The sequence below is a fragment of the Enhydra lutris genome, unplaced genomic scaffold (genome assembly GCF_002288905.1).
Source record: "Enhydra lutris kenyoni isolate GAN:26980312 unplaced genomic scaffold, ASM228890v2 scaffoldscaffold61, whole genome shotgun sequence".
Taxonomy (NCBI): Eukaryota; Metazoa; Chordata; class Mammalia; order Carnivora; family Mustelidae; genus Enhydra; species Enhydra lutris.
Window position 1 is genome coordinate 5,084,476 of NW_019154145.1, and position 17,325 is coordinate 5,101,800.

The 17,325-nt window shown below is 43.0% G+C and overlaps 1 protein-coding gene across 1 annotated transcript in view; it reads left to right on the forward strand.

Annotated features, from left to right (window-relative positions):
• The first annotated feature begins 14,991 nt into the window (after positions 1 to 14,991).
• Positions 14,992 to 17,325, forward strand: part of LOC111158601 (RNA binding motif protein 17) — a 31,206-nt gene continuing 28,872 nt past the window's right edge. Inside the window, exons 1-3 of the mRNA XM_022520733.1 lie at positions 14,992 to 15,240; positions 15,479 to 15,529; positions 16,832 to 16,971. The gene's annotated coding sequence lies outside the window, so the exon portion shown is untranslated. The remainder of the gene's footprint in view (positions 15,241 to 15,478; positions 15,530 to 16,831; positions 16,972 to 17,325) is intronic.

The following is a 17,325-nucleotide window of genomic DNA, read 5'->3' on the forward strand; positions in this document are numbered from 1 at the left end:
TGTAAATACATTTTGGAATAAATGTTTATCAGAATAATTAACTCCTCGGGCTGATGGAGTGGGATTAGAGGACCAAGAATGAGTGTAATAACAGCCATTTTGCTCTGCAGTTCTCCGTGTGTGGCTATAGGTCAAGAATGGTGATGAGATTGCCTTCTGATTGATAATGATGGTAATGACGAGACAGGTGTTGCTTCACACATTTGGCATCTGCCCCATCTCTGGACTCCACCTACACGTTTCTAGGTAGACATGTATTCTACTTACTTAACCAGTTGCTATCAAATATTTTTTTGAAAACATGAAAACTTTTCTTTCTTTTTAAAACAAATTTATTAAATGTGTAAATCCCATGTTAGAAGTGACCAAAGCAGAGGCACTCTGGTTGAAGTGGGGATGGGGGACCCCAAAGCTCCCGCTAATTCTTTCCCTAGTACCCCTTCCCCACCCTGGTGGGCCCAGGGCCCAAGATGCTGTCACAGAACACTGTGCGCTGCAGGACCATTTGGAAACCGAGCACGGCTGGTTCGCTTAGTGGAGAAAGCAGAAGCAGCTGCAGAAGATCAACTAATAGGTACTTAGATTAGAAAATAACATTGAAAGAGCACACGTGATTCAAAGGAGCAGGCTTCTGGGGAGATGAGAAGGACTACTGTAGCATGTCAAGAGGATAGAGGTCTGCATGAACATTTATCACTCTGAAAACCGAAGCAGCCCAGATATACTCAAAAGAAGACTTAAGAAAACCCCATTCCCTAACATAAATTGCAGAACACAGAGGTTAGACACATTCTCATAAGGGAATATCTTTTAGAGTTTTCACAACTCAAAAATATGTTCGGGTTGCCTGGGTGGCTCAGTGGGTTAAGCCTCTGCCTTCAGCTCAGGTCATGGTCCCAGGGTCCTGGGATCGAGCCCCGCATCGGGCTCTCTGCTTCTCCATCTCTCTCTGCCTGCCTCTCTGCCTACTTGTGATCTCTCTATCAAATAAATAAATAAAATCTTTAAAAAAATGTTCAAGGAGATAAATGACATAATTATTGTCTTTTATGTCAGTAATTTGCAAACTTTAGAATGCATCAGAATCCCGTGGAGGGCTTGTTACCACACAGACTGATGGACCCCATCTCTAGAACTCCTAGTTCCCTAGGTGTGGACTAGAAGAACCTGAAGACCTTGGACTGGAGAATTTGCACTGGCCTCGGAACTACACTTAGAGAATCTTAGCTCTACAGTATTCTAATAGAGAAGGAAAAAAGTGGGTAATGGTAAAAGTAGCAGGAATTTAGGGTGGGGAGGATAGCCATATTTCTATTTATTTTCTTAGAATTTGTGATAACCGTAAAAGGAAACCCATTTACCTTTAGGAAGGAATGTTGCAGAAGTTCATAAAAAGGCAGTTTTAGGCAGCGCAAGACTTGGAGAGGAAAGATGGACTGAGAAAGTTGGAAAGCTGGAACATCTAGTTTCTGATGGTATCATTGCAAATAATGATGCCAGTGAGAGAGGAAGTTAAATAATTTAAATGGGATTCTCAAAAGCTAGGATTTCAAAAGTGCATAATAGAAAGGTAAAACCATGGTGATTGTAAGATGAGCCACAGGTCTGTTTACTAGTGTAATAGAGCTAAAATCCAAATTGAGCTGAAGTTTGAAAGAAAAGAGAAAGTACAGCCCAAACAGCTTTGCAGTGAACAGTTAATAGTACAGAAAATGCAGCGAGCCAAATTATTCTTGTTTTCGTTGTTGTCGTTTTTGCCTTGAACATAGCTTTTTGTATTTTTGAGAGGAAGCGATTATTAGATAGCACCTAACATCTCTTAATGCCGTAACATTTCCTGGCTTCCAGCAAGAGCTAATAAAGAAAATTTCAAAACAGTATCACAGATCTTTAAGAAGCCATGGCCGTTTTGCTAGCAATATAATGATGTCGTGAGTAGATTAAAACTATTGTGTCTTATTTCCAAGATTCATACCCTTTATTTCATTTTCCCCTCTTACTGCTGAGTCAGTGCTTTCCAAAACAGCACTTAACCACAGTGATAAGAGTGGGCATACCTGGCCAATTCCTAGATTTTGATGAGAGATTTTTATTATCTCATCATTCATTGTAATAGCTTATTATTTTTAATAAGTTTTCTTTACGTATTTAGCTATTTTTTCCCATTTGGTCTATTTTTGTCCATTGTCAATGAATGTGATTTTTTAAATCTTGCTACCATAAAGTTATCTAATATACAGACTTAGATGGTGAGTGAGCCGACCAAAGGTTTTTCATTTGAACACCTCCAGATGCTTAACTGAGAGAAGATGAGCTATGATACCGTCTAAACATATGTCTCAAAGCTTTTTAAGGGCTGTTACGTGGAAGAGGAATCAGTCTTATTCTAAAAAGCCCCCGAATGGAATGGGAGCTGTAGAGCAGAAGCTTCAACGATATGGATTTTAGTTGCACATAGGAATTTTTCTAGAAGTCACTACTGTCCAGGATGGACAGTTTCTGGAGACTGACTTTCTGGCTATCAGAAGTATTGGGTAGAAATTGCTATCTTTCCTCCCCACATCACTATCCTCCCCAAGAGAGGGGCGTAATTCCCCGATTGGCGAAAAGTCAGGAGTCTAGTAGGCATTTATGTTCTATATTTCTGTGTGCAACAGGTAACATGTCCAGGGTTGCCTTCAACGGTACAAGGCAGGCCTCTCCCTCAGAGGGCTGGGCAAGTGTCCGTTTTACACACCCAATCCTCCCCATGTATATCACAAGGCCTATGCCTGGGTCTACCCCCCACTGCCACCTAGCTTTGCCTCTGTAAAGCTAATATTTTGATCCCTGTATTCCTTCTTATATGTGTTCTGATCATTAATTCCAACGTAGAGGGGGTGGGGACACGTGGTTCTCCCTATCAACATGCAATTCTCAGACACCTGATGGGTGTCCTACAACTCAATTCTGATACTGCCTATCCAGAGAGAGTGTCAGATCCTGCAGGCTAAGTGCTCAGTCCTACAAGAATGCCCCCTCCCTTAGACACTGGCTGCAGGCCCAGGCTTCTCCCTGTTCTTCTGACCAACCGGCTACGGATTGGAAGTTCTAGCAACCACCTCCAACTCAGGTTGGCAACTGCAAGTCTAGCTGTTACCTACACTTACTGGCTTTCGATCACAGGTTCCAAAGACCCCTTTCTTGGGTTTGTTTAATTTGCTAGAGTGGCTCACAGAACGCAGAGAAATATTTTACTATGGATCACTGATTTGTTCTAAAAGGATATACATTTAGAAACAGGCAGATGGAAGAGATGCACAGAGACAGGTACGGGGAATGCTCTCGGAGCGTGCCACTGTCCCTGAATCTCCACCTGTTCACAGCCTGGGAGCTCTCTTGACCTGGTCCTTCCGGGTTTTAATGAAAGTTTCATTACATAAGCATAGTTACTAAATCATTGGTCATTGGTGATTGAATTCAACCTGCAGCCCCTCTCCAGTCTTCAGAGATCACGGGGAGGGGTGGGACTGAAAGTTCCAACCCTTAAATGGATGGTTGGTTCCCCAGTTACCAGTCTCCATCAATAGGGGTTTTCCAAAAATCACCTCATTACCATAACAAAATATACAGATCACTCTCATCACTTAGAAGAGTCCAAGGGTTTTAGGAGCTCTATGCCAGGAACAGGGATGAAGGCCAAATAACTATTTCTTATCCTAAGTCACAAAGTCACACTCCTTTTATTTCCCAACAGGTTCAGAACTCAGAGGGAAGAGAGAATAAATTAATTAGCACCGTGAAGTCCCAACGTTGTGAGTACAACAGAAAAGAGTTAAGCCTTGAATATGGTGATGTAACCTACAGTTAATTTCAGCCCTACAGTTGTATGACTCAGTAACGACTGTTCAATCTCATCCCCTTCTCTCAAGCAAGAAAGCCCAGAGGTGTGCAGGAGTCACTGTATGGCCTTTCCCAGAAGGATGACCCAAATCAGCTTTAAAAAACACGTTTCAGATTTGCTTTTTTTTCCTCTAAGATGATATTCAGGTCCAGCAAACAAAATGTCTCTTCTTAGAGCAGGAAAGACCAACCATCGCAGAAGAGAGAAACCTGTGGATAGACTGAATTAAATTCTGTTTTTCAAGTTTTCTTTGTAATAGAATCTATGTTTTTACTACAGGAAGAAGTCTTAGATATAAAAGAAATGAAAGGAAGGGAGGAAAGATACCCATGAAAAAAAAAAACACAAAAAATTCACTAATATTTCTTGTTCTGTTTCTCTGAAGGTCACAATTACAGATACTTTGATAAAGACATCCTCTTTAATGCTTGTGGTCTTTTCACATTATGGGGAAGAGACAGTTGGCACTGTTGAGTCAGAGTTGTCACCTTACCTTGAAATGTAGCAGAAGGTAGGATGTTGGGGAAACAGAAGAAAAGGGTTTTCATTTTCCCCAAGGCCAACGTCACCGTTTCTTTTTTTCTTTTTCTTTTTTTTTTTATCACTTTTCCAACCACACACGTGTGTGTCCTCCATACTTTGCATCTTGATTTTCATGCTTGCTGTTAGGAAGCAATCCTCTGGTTTAAAAATGCGTGTTTTAAAATGTGAGAGTATGGGGCGCCTGGGTGGCTCAGTGGGTTAAAGCCTCTGCCTTCGGCTCAGGTCATGATCCCAGGGTCCTGGGATCAAGCCCCGCATCGGGCTCTCTGCTCAGCGGGGAGCCTGCTTCCTCCTCTCTCTGCCTGCCTCTCTGCCTACTTGTGATCTCTGTCTGTCAAATAAATAAATAAAATCTTTAAAATATAAAATAAAACAAAATAAAATAAAATGTGAAAGTATACTGTGGGGAAATCATTATTGGAGTTATTAGACTAGAAAAAGAACTTGATATGCATCCGGCATTCAAGTAGGATCATAAATAAACCACTGAAAATAATAATCTGTCATTGGGTTTGTAGTTAAATATATAAGATATGATAAGAGATAATTTCCTGAAATCTTTATTGCAAAAGACATGTTTATATAAGATACTAAATAGTATGTGTATGGCTAGTACACAAATCCCTAGAGCTTGGAAATAAATTACCTTTGGAAATGAAAATTAACAAGGGACTTCAAGCCCACATAGAGGTCAAACCGACAATGATTGCCATAAACCTTTGGGAGAATCTGGCAATACATGTCTAGTGAGGATAATGTGTGTAAGAAGTGAGCAGAGCTCCCTTGAATGTAATTTTAAAAAATTAAGTCTGATAAATTTTTGGTTGCCTGTTGAAAGAATGTGCTAACAGGAGGAAGATTGTCTCCAGGATTTCCTAAAGGGAGCCCACAGAACAAGACTTGCTTATCCAAGGAGAGGGTCCTTCATCTGCCCGACCTGCGTGCTTCCTTTGTGGGTGAGGATGGTTACAGATGATACTGTAGGAACCATCTCCAGGTAACTTGGCCACTGGTTGGCCTTGCCTTTCTCCTCCTAGGTTCCAAATGTCTCTCTTTTAGATGCTTCTCTCATTATCTGTCCCTTAAAAGGGAATGAGAAGTAGGTCCTCAGAAGTAGAAGAGGTCATAAGGGCATCTAGGTCATGATCTGAAATGGTGGTGTCCCGACACACTGGTAGGTCTTTACCCATGTTAAGGAAAGTACCAAATAATGAGTACAAAGATCCCAGCACTCACCAGTTCCCTAAATTAGACTAAAGCTATCCTTAGAACTTCCCTTTGACGGACCTGTATGTGGCTTTTCTTCCGACAGAAAAGTAAGTGAAAGTTCAGCTAGTTCCCATTTCTGGAAGTCTGTCTGGGGTGTATTTCGGTGGATTGCGTGTGTGTCATGATAGATGCATCTGTAACCATGAGCTGCACCTGGGCTTCCTCCATCCCATTGTCCCCTTTGTGTACCTCATACCCACTTGCAAGTCCCCTCTCTATATTCAGCCCAGAGCTGAATCATATACACAGTGCAAGTAAGTTACTACTCATGATGATGAAATCCCGGATAGTTGGAATGTGTGCACATTGTCTTAAAATAGCAATAGCAGTAGGGACCATTTTAATAACGTCAGAATCAATTCAAAGACTCACAGCCTGCCCACCTGGAGCACTGAAAAGTAGAGTACTCAGCTCTCTTCTCTTACTTCCTAAATGTTTCCACCACTTCTGTCTTTGAAGTTTTAAACATTAGATCAAAAGGCTTCCAACTCTATATTGTCTATAAGAAGCCCACTTTAAATGCAAGGACACGTACAGACGAGCAGTACATGGGTGGAGAAGAGTACACCATGCCGACATTAACTGAAAGAAACCAGGAGTAGCTGTCTTAATTTCAGACGGAGTGAACTCCAAAGCAAGGAAAGTTATCAGGACAAAGAAGGAATGATGATGAGGTCAGTTCTCCAAGATGTAACAATTCTTTTTTTTTTAATATTTTATTTATTTATTTGACAGACAGAGATCACAAGTAGGCAGAGAGGCAGGCAGAGAGAGAGGAGGAAGCAGGCTCCCCGCTGAGCAGAGAGCCTGATACGGGGCTCGATCCCAGGACCCTGGGATCATGACCTGAGCTGAAGGCAGAGGCTTTAACCCACTGAGCCACCCAGGCGCCCCAAGATGTAACAATTCTTAATGTGCATGCCCCAATAGTAGCATCAAAACTATGTGAGCCACAGTGGGTTAAAGCCTCTGCCTTCGGCTCAGCTCATGATCCCAGGGTCCTGGGATCGAGGCCTGCATCGGGCTCTCTGCTCAGTGGGGAGCCTGCTTCCTCCTCTCTCTCTGCCTGCCTCTCTGCCTACATGTGATCTCTGTCTGTCAAATAAATAATAAATAAATAAATAATAGAACTATGTGAGCCAAAAACTAATAGAACTATGAGGTTTATAGATGAAACTGCTCTCACAGTCACAGACTTCAACACCCCTCTCAGAAGTGGACAGAGAGGAAGTGGCAGGCAGAAAACCAGCAAGGACCTGGCTGAACTTAATGACACCTTCGGTCAGTTGGGTGTACTGGATGTGTAGACCACTTCATTCAACGAGAGCAGAATACACATTTTTCTCAAGCTCACATGAAGTATTTACCAAGATAGATCCTGTTATAGGCCATAAAACACATCTTTACAAATTAAAAAGAATAGAAATCATACAATGCTGATCTTATACCATAATGGAATCAAGCTAGAAATCCGTAACAGAAAGATAACTGGAAATCCCCCCAAAATATGTGGAGATTAAGCCACACACTTCTAAATAGCACAGAGTTGAAAGGAGAAATTTCAAAAATATTCTGAACCAAGTAAAAATGGAAACACAACCTATCAAAATTTGTGGGATGCAAAGAACACAGTGTTTTGAGAGAAGTTTACAATACTGAATATATTAGAAAAGAAGAAAGATCTAAAATCAGCCATGTAAGTTTCTGCCTTAGGGATGTCAATAAAGGAGAGCAACTTAAAGCTAACATAAGCAGAAGGGGGAAAAATGGTAAGAATTAGAGCAGATGCCAATGAAGTATGAGCCAGGAAATCAGTGAACACAAAAGCTCGTTCTTTGAAAAGATCAATAAAAGCAATAAGCTTCTAGCCAGGCTAAGAAAAAAAAGAGAGCAGACAAAAATCCAATATCAGAAATGGAAGGGGACGTCACTACCAACATGAACAGTATGAGGGTAATAAAGGAATGCTAAGAACAACTCAATGTCCACAAATTTTATGCCCACTTCCTTGAAAGACATAACCCGCCAAGACTCACATTTTAAAAAGTATATTTACTTTACATGCAAACCAGCAATCACACTTGTTGGTATTGACACAAAAGTGTTTATGTGCACACAAAAACCCGCACAAAAAATATTTTGTAGCAGCTTGATTTATAATCGCCAAAACTTAGAAGCAACCAAAATGTCCACCAGTAGGTGGTCCATCCAGATAATGGAATATTATTCAGTACTAAAAAGAAATGAGCTAACAAGCCATGAAAAGATGCGGAAGAACCTTCAAAGGCATATTTCTAAATGAAAGAGGCCAATCTGAGAAGGCTCATACTGTATGATTCCAGCTATATGACATTCTGGAAAAGGCAAAACTATGGAGACAGTAGAAACATCAGTGGTTTCCCGGGGTTGGGGTAGGGAACAGGATGAAATGGGCAGAGCACAGAAGACCCCTAGGACAGTGAAACTACTCTGTATGGTACTATAGTGGTAGCTACATGTCTTTATTCATTTGTCCGAATCTATAGAATGCTCCAGAATATTTTTAGGGTTTATCTCCCGCTCTCTGTGGCTCACGTGTCTTACGAGGTCTTCCCGCAGACCTGCCATTTCTTGCTTATCTGGCCTGATCAGCAAAATATGTTGGCTAACGGACAATCACCATCACCATCACCATCACCATCATCGTCATAAGCATGGGAGGTTCTGCAGAATGTCTCAGCCACTCAGATCTCTTCATGAATTATAACAGGTAGCAGGAGAGTTAACACGTCCCTGGGGCAAAACAGTAAATGTGGATCGTTGTCTCTCATAACTAGTCCTGACTGAATTGGAAACAACTCACTGGCCACTTGCTAAGCCCCTGAGGCCACCTTAATCTGCTCTGGCAAAAATACCGTATTTATTATGGCAGCTGCAACTGGGGCTTCTATGTGGTTGACTTAACGGAAGTCTCCTATCATTTCTCAGGATCTGCATGATGTTTTCCAAGGTCAGACTAGTGAATTTAAAAGAAATACGATGTGCACACCCACCCTGCATCATTTACATCAGGGGTCCACAAATTTTGGCCCGTGGGCCAGATCTGACCTACTGCCCATTTCATACAGCCAGCGAGCTAAAGATGGTTTTTACATTTTTAAATGGCTGAGACAAAATCAAAAGAATATTTTAGGACACATGGAAATTATATGAAACTCACATTTCAGTGTCTATAAGTAAAGTTTCATTTGAACTCAGAAATGTTATTTCATTGACATATTTTCCATAGCTGCTTTTTGCTGTTATAGCAAAGACAAGCGTTGTGCTAGATAGAGACCGAATGGCCTGCAAAACCTAAAATATTTACCAACTCCTGCTTTAGATCCTTAAGCAGGACATTTTTCTTTGCTGTCCTTCCCATTCCCTGGGCCGTGGTATTGTTTTCTACCTTAATCCGGGAGGAGAGAGCTTCACAAACTTTTTTCCACCTTTCCCACAACAATAGCCCTCATGTATAGATAGGCCAAGGAACCAAGGTGGGGACTATGCCAGTTCCCAAGTACATCAATTTCAAGTGCACATTCAGCTGGGAAAATGGGTCGCTGGGTGGGTCCATGAAGGTGGACTTTGGTCAGGACTCCATTTATTATCTGTTCTCTTATACCCCAACTTGCACAAGGGGGCATGGTCACTCTTCAGGGCTCCAGGTGTCCATGTCAACAAGAATCCTCAAATTTTTTTTGGTATTTCTCTTTCCCTAGTGCAGTTGCCTAAGTAAAGGGCCACAGGTCCCTTGGGTAAAGGACTGGGGAATTATTATTATGTGTACTTGCGGAGGTGTTGCCTTTTTCCTGGGGAATGAGCCTCCTCATCTGTTGATGGGTCCTGGGTGTGATAACTGGCTCATGTCTGGAAATTGGGCAAAGAATGATGAATTTTTATGAGGATGACCTCCCTCAGCCACCGGGTCAATCATCCTTCACTTCTTCCAATGTTTACAAACTGAGTAGTACCCTTGCTGGCTGCCCATCTGGGCTTTTTCATAGCAATGGGGGGCTCTGTAATAGAAGCCAGGTGCCAGCCCTTACTCACCAGAAGGCAAGGGGAAAGGGTTTGGGATGAGGAGGCACAATGGTCACAATAAGGAGCAGGGTGGACGGACAGGCAGCCATGCAAGTGAAGGCTGCGAGTGAAGGCTGACCTGAAGACTCACGGAGAGGGTTCCTGGAATATGACATCCCTAGGGGGAAAAGCCCTGGCAGGATTATGCTGCTTCTCAACCCTAGGTAGAGAGTAATGGCTGGGGGGTAAGGGGGGGACATAGGGAAATGATTCTGTGCTGTGGAGAAAAGGTGTTTGTGTTGTCTTAAAACAAGGGGAGATGCTAGCTGGGAGTTTTCAGTGTTCTCCTCCCTTTTATTGACTCAGGAGAGCCCTTTTGTAAGTTACTAGGGAATTTCTCTGGCTTTCAGTTCCCTATTAAATGCCCACAGGCTTTTATTTGTTCTTTGTAAAAAATCAGTGGAACCTAAGAATAGCCATTTGTTATGGTCTGGGTGTTTATCTGCCATACCCCCAAATTCATATGTTGGAATCCTCACCCCAAAGGGGATGATATTAGGAGGTGGAGCCTTTGGGAGGTGACTGGGTCATGAGGGAGTGCTCATGAATGGGGTTAGTGTCTGTATAAAGACCCCAGAGAGCTCCCCTGCCCTTCTGTCATGTGAGAACCCAGCGAGAAGATGGCTGTCGAGGAACCAGGAAGTGGGTTCTCATCAGAACCCAATCCTTCCAGCACCTTGATCTTGGACTTACCAACCTCCAGAACTGTGAGAAAGGAATTCCTATTCTTTATAAGGCACGCAGCCAGTGGCATTTTGTGCTAGTAGCTCGAATGGACTTAGACACCATCTCATTGTCCTTACAGCTCTTACTTCCTTGAACTTCTCAAACACTGGCCGCCTCATGGCCAGTGAGGCCATTCACCCGGACAGCACTCTAAAGTTACAGCTCTGCTCAAGTCCGTTTAGGTTTGCTGACTTTTCTCAGCCTTGCCGTGTTTTCAGCTGGCTGTGTTATCAGATGTCCCATTTCCACTGGAACCCCTGCACTAATTTCCTGAGCACAAGCAGCCTAGGTTTTACCAATTGTTCTCGCATCCTATCTTCCCTGGTATCTCTGCTTTGAGTTTCTATTTACAGAGGCCAAAGCTTCATTACATTTTAAAAATTCATGGCAATATGTTTGGTCCCAGGACTTATTCGTGACGGTGCAATATTTTTCTCGGATAATTTTATTTTCTTCCCTTTTTTCTTGGTATGACTTGGTATGGATCTGTGTTGGAAACATTTTCCATTTTTTGTCAAAATTTCAGTGAGTCAAGTCCTTTTTAAACAAGACCTTTGCAGGAGGCTTGGGTAGGGAATATCCTGGGGTCGTGGTCCGAAGTAGCAGAACTTCTTAGGCATGGGGAGTGTGTGTTGGTGTCCGTTATTTTCTTTTAACCTGTATTTCTCTACGTCAGCAGCTGTAAGGTGCTCGCAGTTGCGGTTTCTTCCCTCCATCCTTCTTCAGTTACAGACAGCTTCCTGCAAAAGTGCTTCTCCTCCGGCACCCCACTTCCTCTGCTGCTCCTGTGTTTCATTTCAACCGGTTCGAAAAAGGAATATTGGTGTTGCTCGTAGGTGTAAGCTGCTTACTCTGGAGAGCTGTGTTCTTTTGGCATCTGGGGTGGTGGGCTGCCAGGAGCTGTTTATCCTTGACTGCATTTAGCAACCCTTCCCCAGAGTCCAGAGTCAGAAATGCGTTCTTCATAAAGATGGAATCTGCGGTTCTATTTCTGACCCATCCGAGGCTTTAGGTAGACATCTGAGAAGATAAAAGAGTAGCACCAACTGTGCCTTTCCCTTTTAAAACTGGAGGGCTTGTTCAGCCTTGGCTTTGATATTCAGTGTTAGATAAAGTTCCTAGTTTCTAAACCACAATACTGATCTTGGATGAATTTCTAAGAAACTGGGCTCAGAAATTCCAAGATGGAACTCAATATAATCTAAGGAGGCATCCAAGAATTGTAAGTCCTCCTTCAGTGTTAGAAATAAAACATGACCTCAGACTTAAAAAACTTTTTTGCTATAGAGACACAGTATGTTGTAGTGAGCTTGGTCTCTGTGTGTCTTTGATGAGTGGTGTAAGGCATAGAGTTGAAGAGAACAGGTTTGGGAGTCAGGGAGCTCTGGGTTCCTATATTTAGAACCTGGGGCAAATAATTTCTCTTGGCCACCATTTCTTCAGCCCCATAAATGGGGCTGATGATAGCTACCTTCCAGGGCTCTTATGACGAATAAATTAAGATAATATATGCAAATCACTCTGCTCAGAGCCAGCTACATAGGAAGTGCTGGATAAATGGCATCCCTTATCCCTGCCAGAGCGGGAAGAACGGGAGCATTCCAATGGAATGTGGAGACGAAACTGTAGAGTAACATAAACTGTAGAGCACAGGAGGCATATCTGTCCTGCTCTTTGTCAAATTGCCTTCCGGTCAGGAGGCAGCTTAATCCAATAAAAAGTGTGCTAACCTTCAACAGAGTCCTACAGACCTGGGCTCTCACCACAGTCCAGCCAGTTACTAACTGTAACTTCAGCACATGACTTGGCCTCTTGGAGAGGTTCATAGCAACACCTGTCTCCTGGGGTATTTCAAGATCAAAAAGAGACGATTTACGTTAAAATTCCCGGGATAGGTGAGCACTGGCTCTCTATGGTTCTATGGGTGTCTTACCTCCATGCTGGGCCATCATCACTCCTCTCTGCAGTGCTTTTCTCCACAAAGGAAGAGCATAACTTAAAAGGGTTACTAATCCCTCGAAACCCTCTGATCGTAGATAAACTCATTTCCCGATCCTGCCACGTAAGCCATTGATCTGGTTTTGATGACCCGATCGCACACTGAGGACCACATTAAGGTTATCACTCAAAGCTGTACTCATGATCAAAGTTCTGGAGCAAGGCTTGCTTCTGCCCACGCGCTGTGGGGATGGCACCAAACAACACGATGGAGGAGACAACAGACCCCCACCGAGTCACTGGCTCACAGATTAAGCTCTTGATCGGGCTGCTTGAAGAATGGGAGCCTCAGTGTTGGAAAGTGATAAAGACAGTTCATTCTTGTTGTTGTTGTTGTTGTTTGAAGACTTTATTTATTTATTTTGGAGATAGTGAAGGGGTTGGGGAAAGTGAGGAGGAGAGGGACAAGCAGACTCCATGCTGAGCACAGAGCTCGAAGTGGGGCTTGATCCCACCACCCTGAGATCATGACCTGAGTCACAATCGAGAGTGGAAAAAGTAACTGACTGAGCCACCCAGGCCCCCTGACAATTCGTAGTTTTATTGACTGTTTTAGGTGAATGCATATGGAAACTCAGCATCTAAAAAATACCCACATGAAAGTCATAAAATGTGCACAAAAATTGTTATTTTTTTTAAAAAGTAAATTTCTTATTAAAAGAGTGAGTTTTCAACTAATAAACACAATTAAAAACTTATGAAAAATCTAGTTGAACAAACAGAACATCAGTTGGTAGAAAATAAATTTGATATTACTTTTTAAACGGTGCCTGGGTGGCTCAGTTGCGTTAAGTGTCTAACTCTTAGTTTCAGATCAGATCTTGATCTCAGGGTCCTGAGATCGAGCCCTGCGTTGGGCTCCACGCTCAGCACGGAGTCTGCTTGTCCCTCTGCCTCTGCTCCTCCCCCGGCACTTGCTCTCTCCCTCTCTCAGATAAATTAAAATCTTTTTCTAAAATTTGTTTTTTAATTCAGAAAATTCTACAAACCTGTAAAATCTTTTACTGGGAGAACATACAAACAAGCAAAAAATATAAATAAAGAGCTACTGTGATCCCACCTATCTGGAGAAACTCAGATTGGCAGATAACCCTTAGATGCTTTCTCTGTATTATATTTAACTATTTTTAAAACAAAAATGGAATCCTTCCTTATAAATTGTCACCCAACATATTTGAATTTTACTGAGTCTTTTTTATTGACTACGTACTTTGTTTCTAGACTGTCACTGTTACAAACTCTGCGGAGCAGAAATAGCTGTAGAGAATGACTTGAGGAAAAAGGCAGGGGAAAAAAAGTTTCTACAAAATGGACAAAACTGCTTAGAGATATATAGACATCAGCAGAAGTCATCCTCTGTGGTAGACCAAAGGTATCACTACACATCCAGTCCCTGGGAACTGTTATTATTTTAATTTTTTTTAGAGAGGGAAAGAGAGAGCGTGCACCTGCGCTCGAGTCGGGGGAGGGGCAGACAGAGAGACCCCTCAAGCCGATTCCATGCTGATTGTGGAGCCCTATACAGGGGTCGGTCGGCCTCACAACCCTTAGATCATGATCTGAGCAGAAACCAAGAGTGGGGCACTTAACCGACCGTACCACCCAGGTGCCCCTGGGAGTTATTATTTTTGGTCAAATTATAATTTTGATCAAACTGTCAGTTTACCAACTGTTTCCTTCCGGTGCACCCAGGCCCTTGTTTCCTCACCTCCTGGCCTCCCCCATCCCTGGTGTCCTGTGTGCTGCGTTGCCAGCCAGCCCAAGCATCTCCCTCATCTCCCGTGTTTCTAGAACATCTGCCCTGCTGATCTCTAGTTTTCGATGAACTCTACCATCCGCTTTCTGCCCTCCTGCCCTGCGGCCTGCTGAACGCTGCTCTCCATCCTGGACTATCCTCCCTGCCCCTATCTTCCACCCCAAGACAAGCCTCTTATCTTGTCCCTCTTCTGAGTCTCCACAATTTAATTATCCTGCCTGCTCGTTGCATGGCCCAGGCTATACTCCTCGATCCCATGAAGACGCAGATTCTCAGTTTGTAAAATAAAGGTCATATCAGTTACTTTTGACAGGAGTGGAAGAAAGAATGAAGTTTCTAATACACTCGGCAATGGGAAAGAGGGAAAGAAGATTTCTTTGACCTCCTCAACAACGGAGGTGATCACGTCTGTGGTCTATAAGCCAAAAAGCTGTCTGAAAATGTGTGTTGTCGTGATTGGGACATGCACAGAACTCTGGTCAGAAGTAAACCAGGCATGTCTGGCCAATTAGGGAGGCTTGGGAGACAGCACATCCACTCGGAGGGTCCTGAGAACTCCGTATCTCGGACTCAGGGTTCCTGCGCACCCTCCCATGCCTCGATCGGGGTGGAGAGACCCAGCCCAGACTCTGTGTTTGTTTTCAGGGCCCTTCCCCTGCTCAGAGCTTGGTAGAGAGCCAGAGGCTATCAGAGGCCCTCTGTAGGGTCATTTTCTTTCTGAAATGTTCAATGAACATCCTATGTCATCACTGACTTCCACTCTCCTTGTCTAGGAACTACGTTTTACGTCGGCCTGAGAGCTTAGCCCAAGACTCCTTTTCCTCTTGGTGCCGCTGAGAGAAAACAGTCTCCAATAAGGGGCGGCCGGCTGTGCCGCTGGCCAACTGTGCCCATGACAAAGTCATTTCACCTCATGAAGGGTCATCTGGAAAAGGGATAACGCCCCTGACCTTGAACAACACAGGTTTGAACTGCGTGGGTTCACTTACACGTGGATTTTTTTTTCCCGATAAATACAGTACAGTACTGTAAATGTATTTTCTATTCCTTGTGATTTTATTTATGTATTCATTAAAAGTGATCTCTGCACCCAACATGGAGCTCGAACTCACGGCCCCGAGATTAAGAGTCGCTTGCTCTACTGACTGAGCCAGCCAGGCGTTCCTTTTATGATTTTCTTAATAATGTTTTGTTTTCTCTAGCTTGCTTCACTGGAAGAACGAACACAGCCTCTAATACATACAACCCACAAGGTGAGTGTTAATCGACTGGTTATGTGATCCGTAAGGCTTCTAGTCACTAGGAGGCTATATGAAGTTCAGTTTTCTGGGAGTCAGAAGTGACATGTGGATTTCTGACTTGTGCGGGGTGAGGGTGGGGTTGGCGCCCCGCCCCCCTACGCTGTTCAGGGCCTACTGTATACAACCTCACAGAATTGTCAAAGTGTTACCCAAATAAAAGCCAGTCCCCCCCTTCCCCTGCCTGGTTTACATAAACAAAATGAATTTTTAAAGCCTTACATAACATTTGTATCAAAAAGAAAAACAAGAACAAAATAGAAAATACCTGTGAGAGTCTGAAAGTGAAAATGACAAATCCAAACCCATGGGATTTAGCCACATATTCTTAAGATCATGATTTTAAGTGATCATATTAATTAAAGAGTTAGAATAAACAAAGTGAATCAAGCACCCATGCAAGAAGGTAGAAATACAACAAAATATAGCTTAGAAAAGCAGAAGGATGTAATGAATAAAGATAAAAGCCTAAAATGATGGTGTTTTACAACAGAAAAATATAGAATTGTATTTGTTTGAAAGCAAATAGGTAAGCTGTTGGTTCAACAAGATAACAAGAAGAAAGTAAAAATATACCAAGTATGGAATCAAGGCAAATAGCTCCAGACACAGAGGAAAGGAAAGTTATATTAAAAGAAGACTTTGTTGAGTTTTATCAAGTATGTCAGAAAATCTGGACCAAGGAGTTAATTTGGAGGACAGTATAATTTCTTAAAATGGGCTTTAGACAAGTTATGAAATTTAAATAGACCAACTATCAGAGGAGAAATCACAAAGAAGACCGAAGTCCTACTGTCCAAAACAGCAAGTCCACAGGGGAACCCTTAGGGCCATCGAATCCTGATGTGCTGTTCCAGGGCATAGAAAATGAAGGGAGCCTTGCTTCAAATTTCTTGTATGAGCCAGCACAGTAGTGATACCTATTAAATATATCCCAAATAAAACTACGTCATTCTCACTTAAGATTGTCAAAGTCAAAAGTCCTAAATAAAATATAGTATGGCATTAGCATCCTCATTAGTATGAGGAGAGATCCTTAGTCCTAGGGTAAGTCCATTCCCAGAGGTGCGGCGATCAGCCCCAGCAAGAAGGGAAACACTCTGGCAGTAAGACAAACATGCTGAGGGCTGGAATGCTCACTCCGTTATTTTGAAGGAACCAATCCTGGTTTGGGAGGGTTCATTTCCAGGGTTGGCTTGGAGACCCAAGTTTGTGGGGGGTCAGCTTCATCTTATGATTTTTTTTTTAATTTGACAGAGAGTCAACTGTGGCATCCGAAGACTTGTCCAAAGACATTGCTGCTTCTAGAAGCCTATGGTCAACCAGGTAGCATTTCAGCCTAGCAGAAGGAAAAGCGGGTAGGAAACATGAACCAGACATATTGAAGACTGCTAGAGGTAGGTAACATAACTAGGAAGAGATGCTCAGGGCTCGAACAAGGATTTGTACAACTCTAGGGAACACACCCTTCCCAGAGGCAGGAGGATGTGCAAGGACTGGGAGGCAGTCACACTGAATTCTCAGTAGAAGGAACTTTGGTCTAGACACACAGGCAATGACTCAGCCCTGCAGGAGATTAGGATCTCACTGGAGAGAGACAAGGTAGATGTGGGGCTCTCTGCACCCCCAGTCTATGGCAGGAGGTGGGTAGACCAGATTGTAGGAGACAGCCCTCTTCCCTGGGAGGGTGGGACATCAGAGAACTGGTGAACAGATGAAATAGATGTGAACAGATTTATTTGTCCAGGGCC